The sequence below is a fragment of the Triturus cristatus genome, chromosome 10, assembly GCF_964204655.1.
Source record: "Triturus cristatus chromosome 10, aTriCri1.1, whole genome shotgun sequence".
NCBI classification, from domain to species: Eukaryota; Metazoa; Chordata; class Amphibia; order Caudata; family Salamandridae; genus Triturus; species Triturus cristatus.
The window spans coordinates 212,395,098-212,415,563 of record NC_140593.1 but is presented as its reverse complement, the minus strand read 5'-3'; the positions used below and the strand labels follow the sequence as shown (position 1 = coordinate 212,415,563).

At 41.8% G+C, this 20,466-nt stretch overlaps 1 protein-coding gene across 1 annotated transcript in view; it reads left to right on the top strand.

Annotated features, from left to right (window-relative positions):
* The window catches only part of PLXDC2 (plexin domain containing 2), a 1,457,706-nt gene that overhangs the window by 975,867 nt on the left and 461,373 nt on the right, over positions 1-20,466 (top strand). The window lies entirely within an intron of this gene.

Below are 20,466 nucleotides of genomic sequence, written 5' to 3'. Positions count from 1 at the left end.
GGACATATATAGACAAACCATATATAGTAATTTATCTACTAATGCCCTGCCTCACACAGCCCAAGAATTAAATAAATAACTATATATATATATATATATATATATATATATATATATATATATATATATATATATATATCACAAAACTAATCCAGCACCGCCACTGACAGCCAACAGGCGGAAAGAACGCTGGCAGGGACCTCTTCGAAGTGCTCACGCTGATAGAAATAAACAGGAATCCAGAATAGGTGCAGGCATTAATTTATTTGGCAAAGGCAGGTATAAGTCCATTACAATCATCGGAGGTAGTGTCCACCATGACGCGTTTCGCTCGCATCCGCGAGCTTGATCACATGACGCGCTCGGGAACGTCCATGAATAAATTATAGCACAAGCACGATTTGCTTTAGAAATAAACCTTAATGTGTGCGTGAAACTAAACAACAGACTTCAAAAACAAATGGTATCAAGCCTCGAAACTACCGACAGTTTAAAAAATTCAATATTGGTAATATATTACAACTTAAATAGAAACCAATGTTTTATAGCTGCTGAGATATAGCAAATAAATATGGCAAATATTAATTTACATTCCTATTGAATAACACTTTGTAAATACCATCACTAGAGTCTCATCATTGGTGTAGAAAAAACAGCAAAGTTGCTGTTTATAAGTGCAAAAGATGCAATGGAAAAAAGTCAAAATTGATGTGCAAATACCGCTAAGTTTTAGGCAAGTGCAAAAAGTCAGAATTATTGTGCAAATACCGCTAAGTTAAAGGCAAGTGCAAATTGCCAAAGGAACATAAGTATGATCACAATGTGCAATAACATATGACAATTGAGTTGACAGTTGGAATTCTCAAACACTGTGCAAATGAGCATATCTTTTTTTTAAAAAATGACGAATAAGACTCATATATATCATGAATAAATAACATAATGGTATAACAATGGATATACCATATACAGTACTACAATATAGTGCAAAATACAAAGGATAAAAAAAGCCAATCTAAATCTGATATACAGAAATAGTTGAAGAAGCAGCAATACAGAGAAACAATTCACACAAAAAAACTGTCAAGTCTATCTGGTGGCATAAAAAATACCAAGAAGTCAAAATTTGGTAAAAAAGGGCAATGTGCAAATCATAAAAAGCTGATAGCTAATATAGTTAGAATGAGGCAGTACGAAGAATTTGTTCAAGCCTGAACAAATATACGGAGGTAAGTATTAAGAGCCTAACAAAAGTTCTCAGTGAATATATATATATTACCTATTGGCGGTCGCCAGTAGGTAGTTATAGTTACGACCTATTTTCAATAGGAAATCCGCAACATTCTATTCCCAATAACTTTGGCGCCATTTGACGAATCTTCGCGAAATTTTCTAAACTTTTGGCCATCTCCGGTCCGCTCCTATCCTGAAAGTCTCGGGATGATTCGTGTAGCGGGGGCCGAGAAAAAAGGGGGGTCCCAAAACGTGATTTCCCCATGCAATTTCCCATAGGACCTTTAGCCGCAGCTACAGCCCGAACTGCTGAACGGAATTACACCAAATTTGACAGAAAGGTAGTCCTCAGTTCAGACTCATGCCTTTTGCTTAAATGGTGTAAATCCGTTCAGTAGTTCCTGAGAAAATCAAAAGTAAAATTGCATATATATTTGGGCGGAGCCTAACCACACATCTCATCGTGAGATCTGATTGGCTGTCAGCACTTCATCCAAGAAGTGTTGGCAGCCATCTTGGGACCAATATACATGATAGCACCTCATTAAAAAGCATTGCAGTTAATAGAAGGTTTTAAGACTTTAGTTACATTATAAATCATTTGTTGATGGTACCATACTCATTTTAGGAATTGTGGTATGTTCTAAGGTCATTTTACCATGTGAAAAAGCCTTCTGCTGGGATATCATGAATCATGTTTGAGAGAAAACTATTTTCTCATGCTTTTCACACGGAGATTTGGAAGGTGATCTATAAGCTAAACTGAGAGCATATTTTCTGTAAAATCACATTATCTTTCTCAGTCATGTGAGAATGAAGTCTGACATTCTCAGTAAAACATGTACATCCAACAAGGGCAGAGAGTGTCAGTTGATTCCTTTGTGTTCTACTGCAGCTTCCCAGAGTGTTCCAAAGAACAACTAGAGCGCTAAGAGTCCTACTTATGATAAACGTATGGCACACCTGAAGCCATCTTGATTGGAATAAAGTGGTAACTCTTAAAACATTTAGTTTAAAAAGGAACAAAATGAGGGGGTTCGTTTTGCCATAGAAAGAAAAATTAGGGCATATTTTGAGTGACTTCTCAAATCCTCTTCTATTTCATAAAAAGATTCTGACATGCAGACTGAGACATGCACTTTGAATACCAGCAGCAGACTTCCCTGGTGAGCAGCAGCTTTACTACAGTGATCTAATGAGCAACTAGAGTGCTAACATTCAGAATTTATGGCAAATGTGTGACCTTTTTGAATGCCTTCTTGATGGAACCAAAGTAAACAAGCATTGAAAATGCAATAGTTCTCGCCCTCATTTAAGTTAAAGCAATTCTGTTTGTAATTAGGTGGCTTTTTAGCATTGCTTTTATTAGTGTTTTTCAAACTTTCATGTCCTTAACATGAATATGTATGCATATATGTATATGTATATGTATGCATTCATTTATATTTGTATTTTTATAGATATGCATATTATATATCTGTTTATATATGTATGTATATATATATATATATATATATATACACATACATATATATATAAATGCATATGCATATATATATATGTGCATATGTGTGCGTGTAGAGAGAGGTAGAGAGAGGCGTAGAGGTAGAGGTGTAGAGGGAGAGGTGTAGAGGTAGAGAGGTGTAGAGGTAGAGGTGTAGAGGTAGAGAGGTGTAGAGGTAGAGGGGTAGAGAGTGAGTAATAGAGAGTAGAGAGTGAGTAGTAGAGAGTAGTAGAGAGTGAGTAGTAGAGAGTAGTAGAGAGTGAGTAGTAGAGAGTGAGTAGTAGAGTAGTAGAGAGTAGTAGAGAGTGAGTAGTAGAGAGTGAGAAGTAGAGAGTGAGTAGTAGAGTAGTAGAGAGTGAGTAGTAGAGAGTGAGTAGTGGAGTAGTAGAGAGTGAGTAGTAGAGAGTAGTAGAGAGTGAGTAGTGGAGAGTGAGTAGTGGAGAGTGAATAGTAGAGAGTAGTAGAGAGTAGTAGTAGAGAGTAGTAGTAGAGTGAGTAGTAGAGTGAGAGTAGTAGAGAGAGAGTAGTGGAGAGTAGTAGAGAGTTAGTGGTAGAGAGTAGTAGGGAGTAGAAGAGTGAGTAGCAGAGAGTGAGTAGCAGAGAGTGAGTAGTAGAGAGTGAGTAGTATAGAGTAGTAGAGAGTGAGTAGTAGAGAGTCGTGTAGAGTGAGTAGTAGAGAGTGAGTAGTGGAGAGTGAGTAGTAGTGAGTAGTAGAGAGCAGTAGTAGAGAGTAGTAGTAGAGAGTAGTAGAGTGAGTAGTAGAGCGGGAGTAGTAGAGAGAGAGTAGTGGAGAGTAGTAGAGAGTGAGTGGTAGAGAGTAGTAGAGAGTAGTAGAGTGAGTAGTAGAGAGTGAGCAGTTGAGAGTAGTAGTAGAGAGTAGTAGTAGAGAGTAGTAGAGTGAGAAGTAGAGAGTAGTAGCGAGTGAGTAGTAGAGAGTGAGTAGTTTAATTTAAAAGGAACACAATGAGGGGGTTCATTTTGCCATTGAAATTATGATTAGTGCTGAAAAAAGAAAAATGAGGGCACATTTTGAGTGACTTCTCAAATCCTCTTCTATTTCATGAACAAATTCTGACATGCAGACTGAAACATGCACTTTCAATACCAATAGCAGACTTCCCTGGTGAGCAGTAGTTTTACTACAGTGATCTAATAAGCAACTAGAGTGCTAACATTCCGAATTTATGGCAAATGTGTGACACATCTGAATGCCTTCTTGATGGAACCAAAGTAAACAAGCATGGAAAATGCAATAGGTCTCGCCCTCGTTTAAGTTAAAGCAATTCTGTTTGTAATTAGGTGGCTTTTTAGCTTTGCTTGTATCAATGTTTTTCAAACTTTCATGTTCTTAACATGCATATGTATGCATGTATGTATATGTATATGTATGCATGCATTTATATTTGTATTTTTATAGATATGCATATTATATATCTGTTTATATATGTATATATATACACATACATATATATAAATGCATATGCATATATATGTGCATATGTGTGCGTGTAGAGAGATGTAGAGAGAGGTGTAGAGGTAGAGGTGTAGAGGTAGAGGTGTAGAGGGAGAGGTGTAGAGGTAGAGAGGTGTAGAGGTAGAGGTGTAGAGGTAGAGATGTGTAGAGGTAGAGAGGTGTAGAGGTAGAGAGGTAGAGAGGTAGAGAGTAGTAGAGAGAGAGGTAGAGAGAGGTAGAGGGGTAGAGAGTAGAGAGTGAGAAATAGAGAGTAGAGAGTGAGTAGTAGAGAGTAGTAGAGAGTGAGTAGTAGAGAGTAGTAGAGAGTGAGTAGTAGAGAGTGAGTAGTAGAGAGTGAGTAGTGGAGTAGTAGAGAGTGAGTAGTAGAGTGAGTAGTAGAGAGTAGTAGAGAGTGAGTAGTAGAGAGTAGTGGTGATTGAGTAGTAGAGAGTGAGTAGTGGAGAGTGAGTAGTGGAGAGTGAGTAGTAGAGAGTAGTAGAGAGTAGTAGTAGAGAGGAGTAGTAGAGGGTAGTAGTAGAGAGAAGTAGTAGAGAGTAGTAGAGTGGGAGTAGTAGAGAGAGAGTAGTGGAGAGTAGTAGAGAGTGAGTGGTAGGAAGTAGTAGGGAGTAGTAGAGTGAGTAGCAGAGAGTGAGTAGTTGAGAGTGAGTAGTAGAGAGTGAGTAGTTGAGTAGTAGAGAGTTAGTAGTAGAGTGAGTAGTAGAGAGTAGTAGAGAGTGAGTAGTAGAGTGAGTACTAGAAAGTAGTAGAGAGCGAGTAGTAGAGAGCAAGTAGTAGAGAGTGAGTAGTAGAGAGTGAGTAGTAGAGTGAGTAGTAGAGAGTACTTGATAGCGAGTAGTAGAGAGTGAGTAGTGGAGAGTGAGCAGTAGAGAGTAGCTGAGAGCGAGTAGTAGAGAGTGAGTAGTTAAGAGTGAGCAGTAGAGAGTAGTTGAGAGTGAGTAGTAGAGAGTAAGTAGTAGAGAGAGAGTAGTATAGAGAGAGTAGTAGAGAGTGAGTAGTAGAGAGGGAGTAGTAGAGTAGTAGAGAGTGAGTGGCAGAGAATAGTAGAGAGTAGTAGAGTGAGTAGTAGAGAATAGTGGAGAGTGAGTAGTAGAGAGTAGTAGAAAGTAGTAGAGTAGTAGAGAGTGAGTAGTAAATGTAAATGTAAATGTAGTGCATTTATATAGCGCTCCGCACATCCCCGAAAAGGTCTCTCAGGCGCTGTGCACATACTGCTGTGGAACCCTTCCTGGCCTTTCCCTGTGAAGTGCCCACTCCTGGGCACCCCCAAGGTGAAGCCAGGCATCCTAGTGCTGTTGGGGCCGTTGTGGAGATTAAGCAAGCTATTGCCCAGAGTTGCAGAGTGTGACCAATGATTAGAATAGGCACCGAGGCGAGAATTATCGGGTCCGGGGAAATTGAGCCCAAGACCCGCCGAGGCGGGAATCGAACCCTGGTCCGGGCCAGACCTCTGCATCAGGGTCTGCCACTCTAACCATTGAGCCAGACTTCTCCACCATTGAGCCACACTTCTCCACCATTGAGCCACACTTCTCCACTAGTAGTAGATAGTAGTAGAGAGCGAGTAGTAGAGAGCGAGTAGTGGTGAGTGAGTAGTAGAGAGTGAATAGTAGAGAGGGAGTAGCGGAGTAGTAGAGAGTGAGTAGTAGAGAGTGAGTAGTAGAGTGAATAGTAGAGAGAGACCAGTAGAGAGAGAGTAGTAGAGAGTGAGTAGTAGAGTGAGTAGTAGAGAGTGAGTAGTAGAGTGAATAGTAGAGAGTAATAGAGAGAGAGTAGTAGAGAGTGAGTAGTAGAATGAGTAGTAGAGTGAGTAGTAGAGAGTGAGTAGTAGAGAGAGAGTAGTAGAGAGTGAGTAGTAGAGTAGTAGAGAGTGAGTGGTAGACAGTAGTAGAGAGTGAGTAGTTGAGAGTAGTAGAGAGTGAGTAGTAGAGAGTGAATAGTAGAGAGTAGTAGAGGGTAGCAGTAGTAGAGAGTGAGTAGTAGAGAGTGAGTAGTAGAGAGTGAGTAGTAGAGAGTAGTAGCGAGAGAGTAGTAGAGAGTGAGTAGTAGAAAGTGAGTAGTAGAGAGTAGTAGCGAGTGAGTAGTAGAAAGTGAATAGTAGAGAGTAGTAGAGTAGTATAGAGTGAGTAGTAGAAAGAGAGTAGTAGAGAGTAGTAGAGAGTGAGTGGTAGTGTAGTAGAGAGTGAGTAGTAGAGAGTGAGTAGTAGAAAGTAGTAGAGAGTGAGTAGTAGAGAGTGAGTAGTAGAGAGAGAGTAGTAGAGAGTAGTAGAGAGTGAGTAGTAGAGAGTGAGTAGTAGAGAGTAGTAGAGAGTGAGTAGTAGAGAGTGACTGGTAGAGAGTGAGTAGTAGAGAGTACTAGAGAGTGAGTAGTAGAGAGCAGTAGAGAGTGAGTAGTAGAGAGTGAGTAGTAGAGAGAGAGTAGTAGATAGAGTAGTAGAGAGAGAGTAGTAGAGAGTGAGTAGTAGAGTAGTAGAGAGTAGTCAGTCAGTGTCAGTCAGTCAGTTTCAGTCAATCAGTGTCAGTGTCAGTTAGTGTCAGTGTCAGTCAGTGTCAGTGTAAGTCAATCAGTGGTTGTCAGTGTCAATCAGTCTGCTGACCTGGCTCTCTGGCTCTAGAGCAGCTCTGCTGACCTAGTTCTTAGGCTACAGAGCAGCACTGCTGATTTGTTTCTCTGGCTCTACAACAGCTCTGCTGACCTGGTTCTCTAGCTCTAAAGCAGCTCTGCTGACCCGGTTCTATGACTCAAAAGCAGTTCTACTGACATGGTTCTCTGGCTCTAGAGCAGCTCTGCTGACCTGGTTCTCCCCCTCTAGAGCAGCTCTGCTGACCTTGTTCTCTCCCTCTAAAGCAGCTCTACTGACCTGGTTCTCTGGCTCTAGAGCAGCTCAGCTGACCTGGTTCTCTGGCTCTAGAGCAGCTCTGCTGACTTGGTTCTCTGGCTCTAAAACAGCTCTGGTGACCTGGTTCTCTGGCTCTAAAACAGCTCTGCTGGTCTGGTTCTCTGGCTCTAAAGCAGCTCTGCTGACCTGGTTCTCTCCCTGTAAAGCAGCTCTGCTGACCTGGTTTCTCTGGCTCTAAAGCAGCACTGCTGACCTGGTTCTCTGGCTCTAGAGCAGCTCTGCTGACCTACTTCTTAGGCTCTAGAGCAGCTCTGCCGACCTGGTTCTCTGGCTCTACAACAGCTCTGCTGACCTGGTTCTCTGGCTCTAAAGCAGCTCTGCTGACCTGGTTCTATGGCTCAAAAGCTGTTCTGCTGACTTGGTTCTCTGGCTCTAGAGCAGCTCTGCTGACCTGGTCCCTTGGCTCTAAAGCAGCTCTGCTGACCTGGTTCTCTCGCTCTAAAGCAGCTCTACTGACCTGGTTTCTCTGGCTCTACAGCAGCTCTGCTGACCTGGTTCTCTGGCTCTAGAGCAGCTCTGCTGACCCGCTTCTTAGGCTCTAGAGCAGCTCTGCTGACCTGGTTCTCTGGCTCTAAAGCAACTCTGCTGACCTGGTTCTATGGCTCTAAAGCAGCTCTGCTGACCTGGTTCTCTGACTCTAGAGCAGCTCTGCTGACTTGGTTCTCTGGCTCTAAAGCAGCTCTGCTGACCTGGTTCTCTCCCTCTAAATCAGCTCTACTGACCTGGTTCTCTGCCTCTAGAGCAGCTCTGCTGACCTGATTCTATGGCTCTAAAGCAGCTTTGCTGACCTGGTTCTCTGGCTCTAAAGCAGCTCTGCTGATCTGGTTCTCTCCCTTTAAAGCAGCTCTGCTGACCTGGTTCTCTGCCTCTAGAGCAGCTCTGATGACCTGGTTCTCTGGCTCTAAAGCAGCTCTGCTGACCTGGTTCTATGGCTCTAAAGCAGCTCTGCTGACCTGGTTCTCTGACTCTAAAGCAGCTCTGCTGACCTGGTTTTCTGCCTCTAGAGCAGCTCTGCTGACCTGGTTCTCTGGCTCTAAAGCAGCTCTGCTGACCTGGTTCTATGGCTCTCAAGCAGCTCTGCTGGCCTGGTTCTCTGGCTCCACAGCAGCTCTGCTGACCTGGTTCTCTGGCTCTAGAGCAGCTCTGACCATGTCATGAATGATGGAATATGTGACATCATCAGCAGTGCATTGCGGGCGCGTGAGTTATAGTTAGCAGAACTAACTATAACGGAGGAATTTCTATGGTTTTGTACGAGTGAAATGGCCAGCTAACTATAACACCCCTGAAACCTATGTTTTTTTCTGTGAATTTCTAAGGTTTTTAAAATGCTAATTTCTAACTATAACGTCTCTGAAACCTTTGGTTTTTTCAGTGAATTTCAAAGCTTTTTTAAATGCTAATTTCTAACTATAACGTCTCTGAAACCTGGTTTTTTTCAGTGAATATATATAGATAGATATTTTATTTTGTTGTTTTCTTCACTTGAAAATCACCTCATACTGATTATTAGTACACATTTTTCTGCTGTGGAAGTATACCATTGCTTTTAAGGGCAGAGCAGAGTTTTTAGATGGTGTTGTGACCTAACCAGACTGTGATTATTAAGATGGCAGGTGTATTCCATCTCAAATTAATATCCCAGTTTCTTATATCCAGTATGTCTTCTTGGGGAATAAAATGTTGAATTAGGAAGCTGCATTCTCTCAAAATTACCAGAAGGTACAAGGGACAGTATGGGAAGTACAGAGTCATTCTGGGTTTAGGATATGGACCAAGCAGTGCTGGAGGTAGGATGGAGATAACATTGCTGGGGGAGGGACAAGGCTTGGAGAATGGAACCGGGCAAGCTTATGAGTGTTGCTAGTGTCCAGTTGCTCTCAGTGGCCCTTCTTGCAAATGTAATAAGTGTCCCACTAATGCAAATGGCTGCTTACCGTGCCCCCTATATATTTAAACTACAGCAAGCTACTCACTTTTGAAAGATTACCAGAATCTCAAATGCAAATACACAGCGTTCAGCATCTTTTGACTGGGAAACAACCTTTACAATGCAGTCATTACATCACACTACCTTTACATAGCAGTCATTGCATCACAACATCCTTTGCATCGCATGTCATTACAACGCAGCCATTACATCTCATGTCACTACAACGCATGTCATTACAATGCATATCACTACAACGGAGGCATTACATCGCAAGCTATTACAATGCATACCATTACAACGCATAGTACCCTTACACTATCCAACACTTATCCTACTGTTGCACTCACTGGAGTAAGAATAGTAATTTTTACCCATACACTATCCAACACTTACTCTACTGTTACACTCACTGGTGTTAGAATAGTAATTTTTACCCCTACACTATCCAATACTTACCGAACTGTTGCACTCACTGGAGTTAGAATAGTAATTATTACCCCTAAACTATCCAACACTTACCTTAAGTGCGATGTAATGGTATGCATTGTAATGGTATGCGTTGTAAAGGTATAATGCGATGCTCTGGAATGCATTGTAAAGGTAGTTTCTGAAAATGCGATGTAATGGCATGCAATGTAAAAGAAGGCGTTGTAAAGGATATTGCGATGTAAAAACTGCGTTGCAAAGGCATGCATTGTAAATGTATGCGTTGTAACGTCATACATTCCTTTTGACTAAACAAATTAGAACACAGTCAGTTCAAGTCACACAGTTATTGCGGACCAAACTTTTAAATAAGTGCAATGTTGATGAGACGTTTACTTATGGGATTACTTGTGTATTTCAAAAATGTAATCAAATTAAAGAGTAGAAGGTATTCAGGTATTCAAAAGTATAGCACATATTGTGTGCTGTATTGTGAGGCACACATTGTCACTTGCTGACTCAGCGAAATATTTTTTCTTTAGGTGTATTGATTGTTTGATAATATTTGGGGAAATTACATAGGTTGAGCTTAGCTCCACTGGTAACTGGAATGCTTTACTTTTGCCAAAGATATACAAGCTTAGACATGTGTGCTACAGATGGATTTTTAATGGTACAAAGGATAATGGAATGCATAATAAAGGAGAATAGGGTCAGTGTAGTTCAGAAGATAAATGTTGGTAATCACAGTGGTGATCTGAAGCCCAGATTAAGAATAGTCTAGGGTAAAGGAAAATTACATATGGGGAAATTGTTACAGAAGAGACATGTTTGGAGTTCTTTCCTAGAATTAGGGTGGCCAGTCAGAAATGGGAAAAGGAAGGGCATGTTGATGTAGAGGACAAGGTTTTTCTTTGTTTGCTTCTGAAATTTCCTGTAAAATTATATGACAACTTCTGTGTTGAATTACCTGATTTATAGACCCGGAGAGCCTTCTATATTATGGATAGTGTAATTAATTAAAGCTTGCAGCTTGCGCAAGGATTTAAACATATGTCTTCGCTTACAATAGTTTACACAGCAAGTAGGCCGATCTGAAACCAAGCTGTGGTAATTTCCTGCAAACCAGGATCTGAAGGACGTAGGTATTGTGATATCAAAAAGGGGAAAGGTAAGTTAAGCTAATTTACATTAGGCCAATGTTTGATCTGTGGTTCCAGATATCACATAGGTAATAAGAATGAATTTTGTACATTTTAATTTAAGGCAGACATCCAAAGTAAAAAGGGCCTTGGATGCCTAATGTCAGTTGCTAACATCTCTTTGAGGTAGACTTGAATGACACTGATATATAGAAATAGAGCAGGGATTTCCAACCTTTTCTTTAATAATAGCTACTTACATTGGTCATAAGTCTTCCCAAGCTACTAAAGCAAATGATCAACTTCACAAAACTGACCACTTCAGACAAGATATATTTGCATTCAGGGTTACTAGCATTGAACACTTCTGTGAATCAGGCAAGGTCACTCGCAATAATGTGGAAAACAAAACTTGACAGTTTTCATTTTGAAGGCTTCTACTTGCTTCAGCATTCATATGCACAATGTGACCTGGCACCTACTAAAGAACATCAGTAATAAAACTTCCCAATGCAGCATTAACTAACATTTACCTATCATTTTTGTCTGTCTCCAAACATCGGTCTTATCATTTCCAAAAATACATACATTTTACTTTTAAATACATCCTTTGCAATTTTTGAAACATACCTAGTTCAACCAAACTAAAGCTTTTCTTATAATGGATTGGGCTGCACACACGGGAGCTACTCACAAGTAGCTCGAAAGCTACTAGTAGCTGGTGAGCTACTTGTTGGCGATCCCAGATATTGAGAAAGGCACATCACACTAGAACAAACAAACTTGAGGTCTTATTGTGATGAAGAGGGTTTTAACTCATGAAAACCCAGTGTTGATTTATTTTGTGTTTCTGGGTCATATACAAACAATTTGGAGTAGAACCCCACCCTTTCAACTGTATGCTCCACGCCAAAATTAACTTGAGCTGCAACTACCATAGCCACCTTTTACAAGAAGTTCTGGTGCTGTGCAGCTGGGATTATAAGTTCTGCACAGTTTATGCATGAACACATGCATGTTGAGGGAGGAACACAGTTGTCAAACACAACCTGGCATCTGTTCACACATAGCACTTTGGCTGATTAGACCCAAAATACACTAGTTGCATCCTGCTAAGTCTACAAAATTTAAGTGAGAATCCAAAACTAAATGACGTGTGAATATATCATGTTTAAATTAGTTGCCACTTTAGGTTAAGTGTGTGCAGACCATAATTTGTGATTGGTCTGAAGTAGAACATACTTTGGTGAACCCTTTCTATCATTTACTGGGTCACAAGCTCATATTACAAGTCTGTTTTACTCTATATGACTTTACGTAATTATACATTTGACATTGTTTCCTGAACTTTAGTGGGATTAATGTTTTGAGATGCCCTGCTGCCACATGTTCAGGATTGGCCTGGTAAGGAACACCACCATTTACATGAGCATGTTTCTTAAGTTGCCTTCTCTTTTACACACAATGACTTTTGACATACATTTGCGTGCATGACTATGCAGGATAACATTGCTTACATTTCGTAGGCCCAATATCATGACACCTTGAACATTCAGTACAAGGGATAAAATTCACTGTGCAAACGCCATTGTTGTTATTGTCAGGTAGGCAATGCAGCTATCAAACTAGAATAAACATTTGCGTCCTGACTGGGGTTTCAACATAGCCATATGGGTGTTGTTTATTGTATATACTGAATCACTTCCTTGTTTAAGGCAGAGGAACACTCAGCTGGCACTGCGATGTCACTGCAAGCTGGAATTCCAGTTTTTAGGGGATGTCCAGCTCTACACCATGACAGACAGCGTGATGACACTTACCCACAGGTAATGGGGGGTTACACCACCCAGCAGAGATTTGGCAGACCACCCACCCTAGGCAGGACTAGGATAGAGAGCACTAGGTAGCAGCATACCATAAACAATATTTATATGCCTGCATATATTCACTGTTGTAGCACAATGGTGGCATTCTTAATCTTTTTCACTATTCTCATAATGCTAATTACGCTAATCTGTTTCATTCTATTGATTATCGCAGTGCACATATTTTATACAAGCATCACATTGCTTCAGAAAATATTGAAACGTCTCACTGAGTATTTCTTGTGTATATCTTTGGGTATGTATGACAGTCCATACAAAAGGGTTCTAGATCTGTTACCATGATTTCCTTGGGAGATAAGGGTTGTCACAATTTCATGTTGCACACACATTTGTTATCCTGTAGGGCTAGGGGTGCTGTGACCTAGCAGTACTATAGGCCAACATGTCCTGAGGGCATGCACGGAATCAATCTGGCACAATCCTGACATTTATGTTGTCCAAAAAGTACACAGAGAGGTAGAAGCTGTGCAACAATGCTGGAAGAGCTAATTACTCTACTGCCTAGCTGCCAGGTCAAAACCCATCTCAAACTGAGTATCTGAACCTACATGTTAACTAGTTGCAGGATTTTTCCAGATAAGACAAAGTGAGGAAAGGTAGACTTTTGATGACTCAAGCCAACACGGGGAGTTTCCTTAAAGTCATGGAAGGAAGAAACCAGAAATTAGTGCATGGCTGGTTCATGCGAAAGATGTGCTGTATTTTAGAGAATGCTGTGCATGTTTTTGAATAGCTAGTGGCTGATCCGTAGAAGTACCAGTTTGGGATGGAAAGGGACATGGCATTACTCTCCAGCAAAGGGCCCAATCTGTGCAAAGCCTGGGGGGAATCAATCATTGGCAAACGCCTCGCTTAGTTTGGGGCAGAGCTACGTTGTAAAAGACGATCTCAATATTAACATGCAACAGACATGCCGAAGGTGCACCTAAGGCAAGCCCGTCTGTGCCCATCTGCCAGGGGCCAGCCACTATGCCCGAAACAAATGCTACACCTCTCAAAATATCAAACACCTCTACTCCACTAATTACAAATTAGACTCTTGGGTCCTCTCAACCCTACGTAAACTTGACATCTTTAATTCTGCTAACTCCCCACCATTCTTATCCAATACCGATGTCTTATCTAACACAAAATCATGCCTTACTATCAGTGCTCAAAACACCAAACTGGATCAAGAACTAATTTACTATTTGAACACACGTTCTATTATAAAACACCAAAACGAGATTTTCCATCTACTAGACTCTGAGTCCCCAGATATTTTTCTGCTGACTGAAACAATGCTCACAGAGGATAATTACTACATCCTTCAATCTAATCACCACTCTGGGAAAGCCAGAGGCAAAGTAGCTGCTATAGTCAAACAGCACCTCAAGTTCTCTAAATTGAGCTTGCTAAATATCCCTGTATTTGACACTCTAACTATCATACTAAATCTCACCTTTCCCCTCTTATCTGCTCTCTTACCTATCACCCCCTGATCATATACAGCAATTCCCGCAGCTGTTTTATGAATTCATTTCCCCTTTCTTTGTCAACCATGCCAAAGTCCAAATTATAGGCAACTTCAACTATTAGGCTAATGATGATAAAGAAGGTTCCCTCTCATCCAATTTCATGGAACATCTCAGAAATCCAAACCTTGATCAGCATGTGTTGGCCCACAAGCATACAAAAGGTCATACACTAGACCAAATATGGTCTATACATCTCTCACTGTCTGATCTCACAGTATCTCCATGTGCTTGGTCTGATCATCATCTAATTAAACTGGTTCTCACAGAATTCTTCTCACCAAAAACCCCGCCCAATAATGGGCTTCTTTCTAGATGTTTGTCTCAGGCTGATCTAAACTCTTTCTGCCATTATTTAGCATTGACTATATCCATGTTTGATAACAATACCAACCAATTTGGAACAGGAACTTTTGACTGGCTCATTAAAGCCAGCGACATCCATGCACCTCTATGCAAATTTAAACAAACTAGGCATCATGAAGCCTCCAAATGGTTCGCCAATGATCTAAAAATGTAAATCAGATCTACATCGGCACAAATGCAAATGGTGGAGGAACAATAACCCAGAGGTAAGACATCCTACCTTCATCATCTTAAACAATACAAATGTCTCATCCAGCAAGCCAAATCAGCTTTTTTCGGAAATAAAATACTTTAGGCATTATTTCAGAACTCTTAGAGTCACTCTTGCTATTACCCGTTTCCAGTCACTATGTGATGCACACAATGCCTATTTCATGGACAAGATTAAGACCATAAAAACAAGCATCCAAACTAGCTCTTTATCCGCCATGAATACTCCTGATGATATGAACCAGTTTACACTATGTTCATTTCCAGAAATCAGTAAGGTAGCCTTTACGGACCTAGTGATGAAAGTAAAGTCTGGCTCCCCCAAGGACCCTTATCCCCCATAATTTTTACAGTCTGCTCTCTCAGTCGTCTCGGATTCTGTTTTAGTCCTCCTTAACCTCCCCCTCAACTCAGAGAAAGTACCTAGTAGATTCAAGGTAGCATTAGTAGTCCCCCTTCAAAAAAACCTGGTGAAGACACCGCTCTCTCTAAAAAACTACCACCCAATTTTGCTCCTGCCTTACCTAGCAAATATACTAGAGGCGCATGTAGCTCACAACCTCTGCACCTTCTTAAAAAACTCAGATGTTTTAGATGCCCATCAGGCTGGCTTTCGCCCAGTCCACTCACCAGAAGCATTCGTCCTCTCTGTATTGAATGATATACGCATGGACTGCAATAGCGGCCATACTCAGGTGTTGGTCCTCAACAATCTCTTGGCGGCCTTCGACACGCTGGACCTTATCATCCTGATGGACCATGTCGAGGCCGCAGGGCTGAGAGGTTCAGAACTTAATTGGATCATATCATTCCTGAAAGACCGCTTCCAGTCGGACCACTCTATTCCTCTCCTCCCAAGTCTACCTTGACTGTGGAGTTCCCCAGGGATCATTTTTATTCCCCCATTTATTTAACATATACATTTGTTCCCTAGTCTACAATCTCAGAAAAATGAATTGAGTCATCTATAATTATGCTGACGACATGCAACTACTTTTTAAGCGTGACAACACCTATGAGTCCAAGGAACAGTTTCTGCCATGCTGTATATCCATCCATGGTTGAACAGCAACTACCTAAAAATGTAATGCAGATAAAACCAAGATTGTTATTAGCAATAATAAACTTGAATACTTGACCGACTCACTTTGGCCTCCTGAGTTAACCTCTCCACCCATCCCCCAAAAATCAGTAAAAAGTCTTGGAGTGATCATCGATGCAAAACTTTCTATGAAGCCTCAAATTAGTTTGGTGAGCTCCTCGGCCTTTCTCATGCTGCGTAAAATCAAGAAAATTGCCAAATTTCTTACTTTGGGGGCCCTCATCCAAGCGGTTATTGCCTTTGTCATCTCAAAGCTTGACTATGCCAACTCCTTCTATGCTGGACTACCTAAATGCCTCGCCAAAAGGCTTCAAATCATTCAGAACCAGGCAACACGTCTTACCCATAAACAACCTAAACGTTGTCACATCACTCCTCTCATGAAAAATATTCATTGGCTGCCTGTACAACAAAGAACAAGTTTCAAAGTGGGTTGTATCACCTTCAAAGCCTTTCAAAACAAAATACCTTCTTTTATTACCTCACGACTACATAAATACACTTGTATGCGTGCTTTACGCTCTGTTCATTGGAACTACATGTCTATCCCTATGCTCAGGAGGAAGAGACAGGACGGAACCAGTTTTCGGGTCATCGCCTTCAACCTCTGGAACGCCTTCCCCACTGAAATAAGATCAGCATCTTGCTACTCATAATTCAGAAAAACATTGAAAACCTGATTATTCAGACAAGCATACTCTTAACTGATGTCCCTCTATCTTCTCTTTGATAATAGCATTGTTCCCTTGTATCACCTCTGTTCCACCATAGCGGCTGAAACCGTTTTGGGGACTGTGCGCTGTACAAGTTTAACTAACTTAACTTAACATAACATGAATTGAGTAGGTGGCTCCCAAATTTTAAAACTACCAACCTCCCTATGTAAACCTTTTCAAGGGAAGAACAGTTGCGAAGAAGGGAAACAAAAGAAGAGGAGGAAGAGGTGAACCCATCTGGATTATGAAGGGCCCTATTCTAAGCTTGTGTTACTGGATGGTTATTGACTCTGTCTCCGGTGCTTCGGGCCCTATCTCCGACTCTTTCCAATGCCAGTAGGGTGTGGACATGGACGTCAATTTGGGGTTGCCAGGGGTCGCAGCTGCACTTTGTATTTTTGGTTATTTACCTTAGTGCACAAATAGAAATGTAACAATTCTTCTGCTAAAGTCAGAAGGTATACAATGCACCGTGTGCCTTTGAGTGCAAAAGACTGCAGGCTGACTGTTAAAATTGTGAGCCCTTTAGGAGCAGTTCCAATGATCTTTTCTACCTGTCATTTTGTAATTGTTTGCAACATTATGCATGGTATTGAGTTGTGTGTATGCTAAAGTACTTTTTAAAAAAAAAAAAGAGAAAGCACTGACTGGGCAATGATTTATTGAGTGTTATTTCTTCTATTTCTGAGTTCTGCATTTCTAGCCCACAACATCACCCTCCGTTATCCCATGACTGCTCTGCCTCAATACCCTGAAAAGCAAGCACTAAAAGGGGTACTCAATTCCCAGTCTGAGGGCCTACAGTACAGAGGCACAGGACACCACTAGCGAAGACCTCAGTTGACATAGTTGAGGCCCACCAATTTCAGACTTGGATCTTCTGGCACATGTTTTTCACACTTATCAAGACAATAATAAAGTTGACATAGAATGTGTTAGACCTGTCATCATTGGGGTGGTCTTTCCTCCAATGTTTTTCCTTTTACCTCCATTTTTGTTGTGCTCAGGACTCTGAGCACTTTACTACTGCCAACCAGTGCTGAAATATATGTGTCCCCCATAACCATGATGACATTGGTGTATACCTAATTGCCATATTTGTTGTACTGGTAAATACATTCTAAGGTGGTATGCCATGTACTTCAAATGCTACCAGTGGGTCTGAAGCACCCATTGTGCCACCCACAGAAGTAGCCTTTCAAACCTGTCTCAGTCCTCCCACTGCAGTGCCTGTGTGTAGTTAACTGCCACCTCCACTGGTCATTTAAAAATACTTTCCAAGCCTAAAACCCCTTTTTATTGCATAGACGTCACCACTAAGGTAGGCCCTACGTAACCCTAAGGGCAGGGTGCTATGTAAGTAAAAGGTAGAATATGTACCTAAATGTTTCACATATCCTGGTAGTGACAAACTGGCAATTTCCTTGGCCAGCACTGGGAATTCCATAACATACTTTTAAGCTGTAATTCCTGATGTAAATGTCCAGTGTTTGTAAAGCGCAAACAATTACCCGAGGGTGTCAAGGCGCTGGGGGCCGTCAGGAAGATTAAGCGAGCTGTTGCCCAGAGTCACATGGTGGTGGACTGATCTGCCGCCGGCGATCTAACCATGAGCCCCCGGGTTCTAGAGTCAGCTGCCCTGCCCGCTGTGCCACACTTCTTCCTGCAGAGAGGAGTAGCTTTTTCACGTTTGATATGTTTGGAATGGTAATGATAAATCCTCTTTAATAGTAATGTTGTATTTAACATTACTATTTTAGAAATGCCAATTTTAGAAAGTGGACATTTCTCTGTATGTCCTGCTCTTTGTGACTGACAGCCTGTCTCCAATGCACGTCTGGGATGGTTTACAACTACCCTCTGTGCATTCCCTCTAGAGAGCCCCAAACACAGGAAGGGCTGGGTTGGACAGGAGACTCATATGCATTTATCTGCATTCTGATAGCCTTCCTGGGTAGGAAGGGGGAGAGGTGGCTCACACTTACATCTGAATAGGTTTTGTCCTGTTCTCACACAAAGCACAGATTTGCCCCCAGGGTTAGCCTGGCAGACAGGACTGGGTTGAAAGGTATCCATGTGCACTTCAGAGAGTTCCCTTGAAGTCACCCCCTACATCAAAGGCACTTTTGGGTATAAATAGTGCGTCCCTGACCCCCTAAAATCAGACACTTCTGGGTCTTGAACTGAACCTTTGTCAGAAGGACTCATGCTGCTTAAATGACTCAACTGGATTGTTTTTCTGGAAGGACTGCTTTTCTGCTTGTTGCCTTGCTGCCTGCTTCTCCATGAATCTGCTGGAAGCAGAGCTGGTCTTTGCCTTCCCTCCAAGTGATCTGCAAGGGCTTGCTGACTTGCCTCCTGTTTTCCGAAGGCACACAAAAGGCTTCATACAATTCTGCTGTTGTTTCTGGACTCTGCCTTCTGTGAGTCCTGCTCTTGCTTGAGGTGCCCCCTCCAAGCACGGACCTAAGAAGGGGGTTCTGCAGCTGCTTTCATCACCTACAGCTCCTGGGCCACTGAAATCAAGGTTTTGGGACTGCGCTGCTCGCGTGAAATATCAACACGAGCCACCACAGCATTGTGCCTTCAGACAGCAAGCATCGCTGTCCATGACCACAAGGCTCCGTCTGCCATCTGTGATGCTTGGCCGACTCTTCGCACCTGCAGAATCTATTCTAGCGATTCTCTGATTGCTCCCGGTGACATTCGCCCCCGTGAATGGGGTATTTTAATCAGCTTGAGAAGGAAAAGCTTCAGCTGGACCTGTTTGAAATGGTATCCAACTCACGCTCCATCACAGGGTCCTGAACTTTGAATTTCCCAGTTCTAGTGCAACCTAAAGGAACCTTTTTTTAGCAATATTGACTTCCAAGCACTCTTTTTTATTAATTATTTGAAAACTCAAACTCTAGTTCTACTTATTTTATTTTTGTCATTTTGGTCTTGTTTTATTTATAAAAATATACATTTATATTTATAACCCTGTGTGGAGCATTTTTGTTGTGTATTCATTGTGTTACTGTGTGAGTGTGTGTGTGTGTTGCACAAATACTTTACAAATTGCCTTTGTAGATAAGTCTGACTGCTCTGTGCCAAGCTACCAGAGGGTGAGCACAGGTTATTTTATTTTGTATCTAGCTTACCCTGACTAGAGTGGTGGTTCCTGCATGGCCTGGGTGCACATCTCAGTGAACCATGAATTCCATTTCTAACATTTGTGATCAGCGGTGAGGACAGGACATGTGTGTATGCAATACCATCTGGTAACTCATTGTTCACTACAGTCTATTCTGAGACCAATTTGAGCCTTTTTCAATTCTTCCTGAGTCCCATTTTTTTCTTCAAAGTCTGTGATTCTACCTGGCAATATGGAATTCAAGCTGGCCATGCTGGGAGCATATACAGAGGCTTAGCCCAAGGGTTTCTGGCAGGAAAAAGGGGTGTTTTATATGGGAAGTGCTAAGAAGATAGAGCTTCTGAAAGCCTTGAGAGTATGGGCAGCCACCCACCCAGCAGGAGAAGTGAATGATGAGGGATCTTTGTCTGCAGAAGGATCAGAGCTGGACCTTTCAGAGGGTCTTGACATGCAGCCTGGGAGGGGGGGACAATTTTCTTTGAGGACTGGCAGTCCACTTTAGAGCAGGCGGCAGTGTGTCTTCAAAGAGCCTCACCCCAGAGGAGCTGGAAGACAGGAGGGAGGAGAGAAAACTAAAGTTAGATCTTTCTAAGCTTGAGAAAGAGCAGGTTCTAGAGAAATGGAGCCTCTCCATGGTGGTAAGGAAGATGGCCTATTGGCTTATCCTCGGAGAGCTGGATATCAGAGCTCTCCAAGTAGGGACCAGCATCAAAACTAATGGTGGCAGCATACCTGCAGTTTCTTCACATGAGTCCAGATTCCATATCCCAAAAGATATTGTGCCCTGTTATAACGTGGAGGATAACATAGATAAATAGTTGGCGGCCTATGAAGTGACTTTGAAAGTGCACAAGGTTCCAGGGAAGTTCTGGGGTGATAGTCTTTGGAGGTACATGCCCATGGTGGGGAGGGACACACTCCTGACAC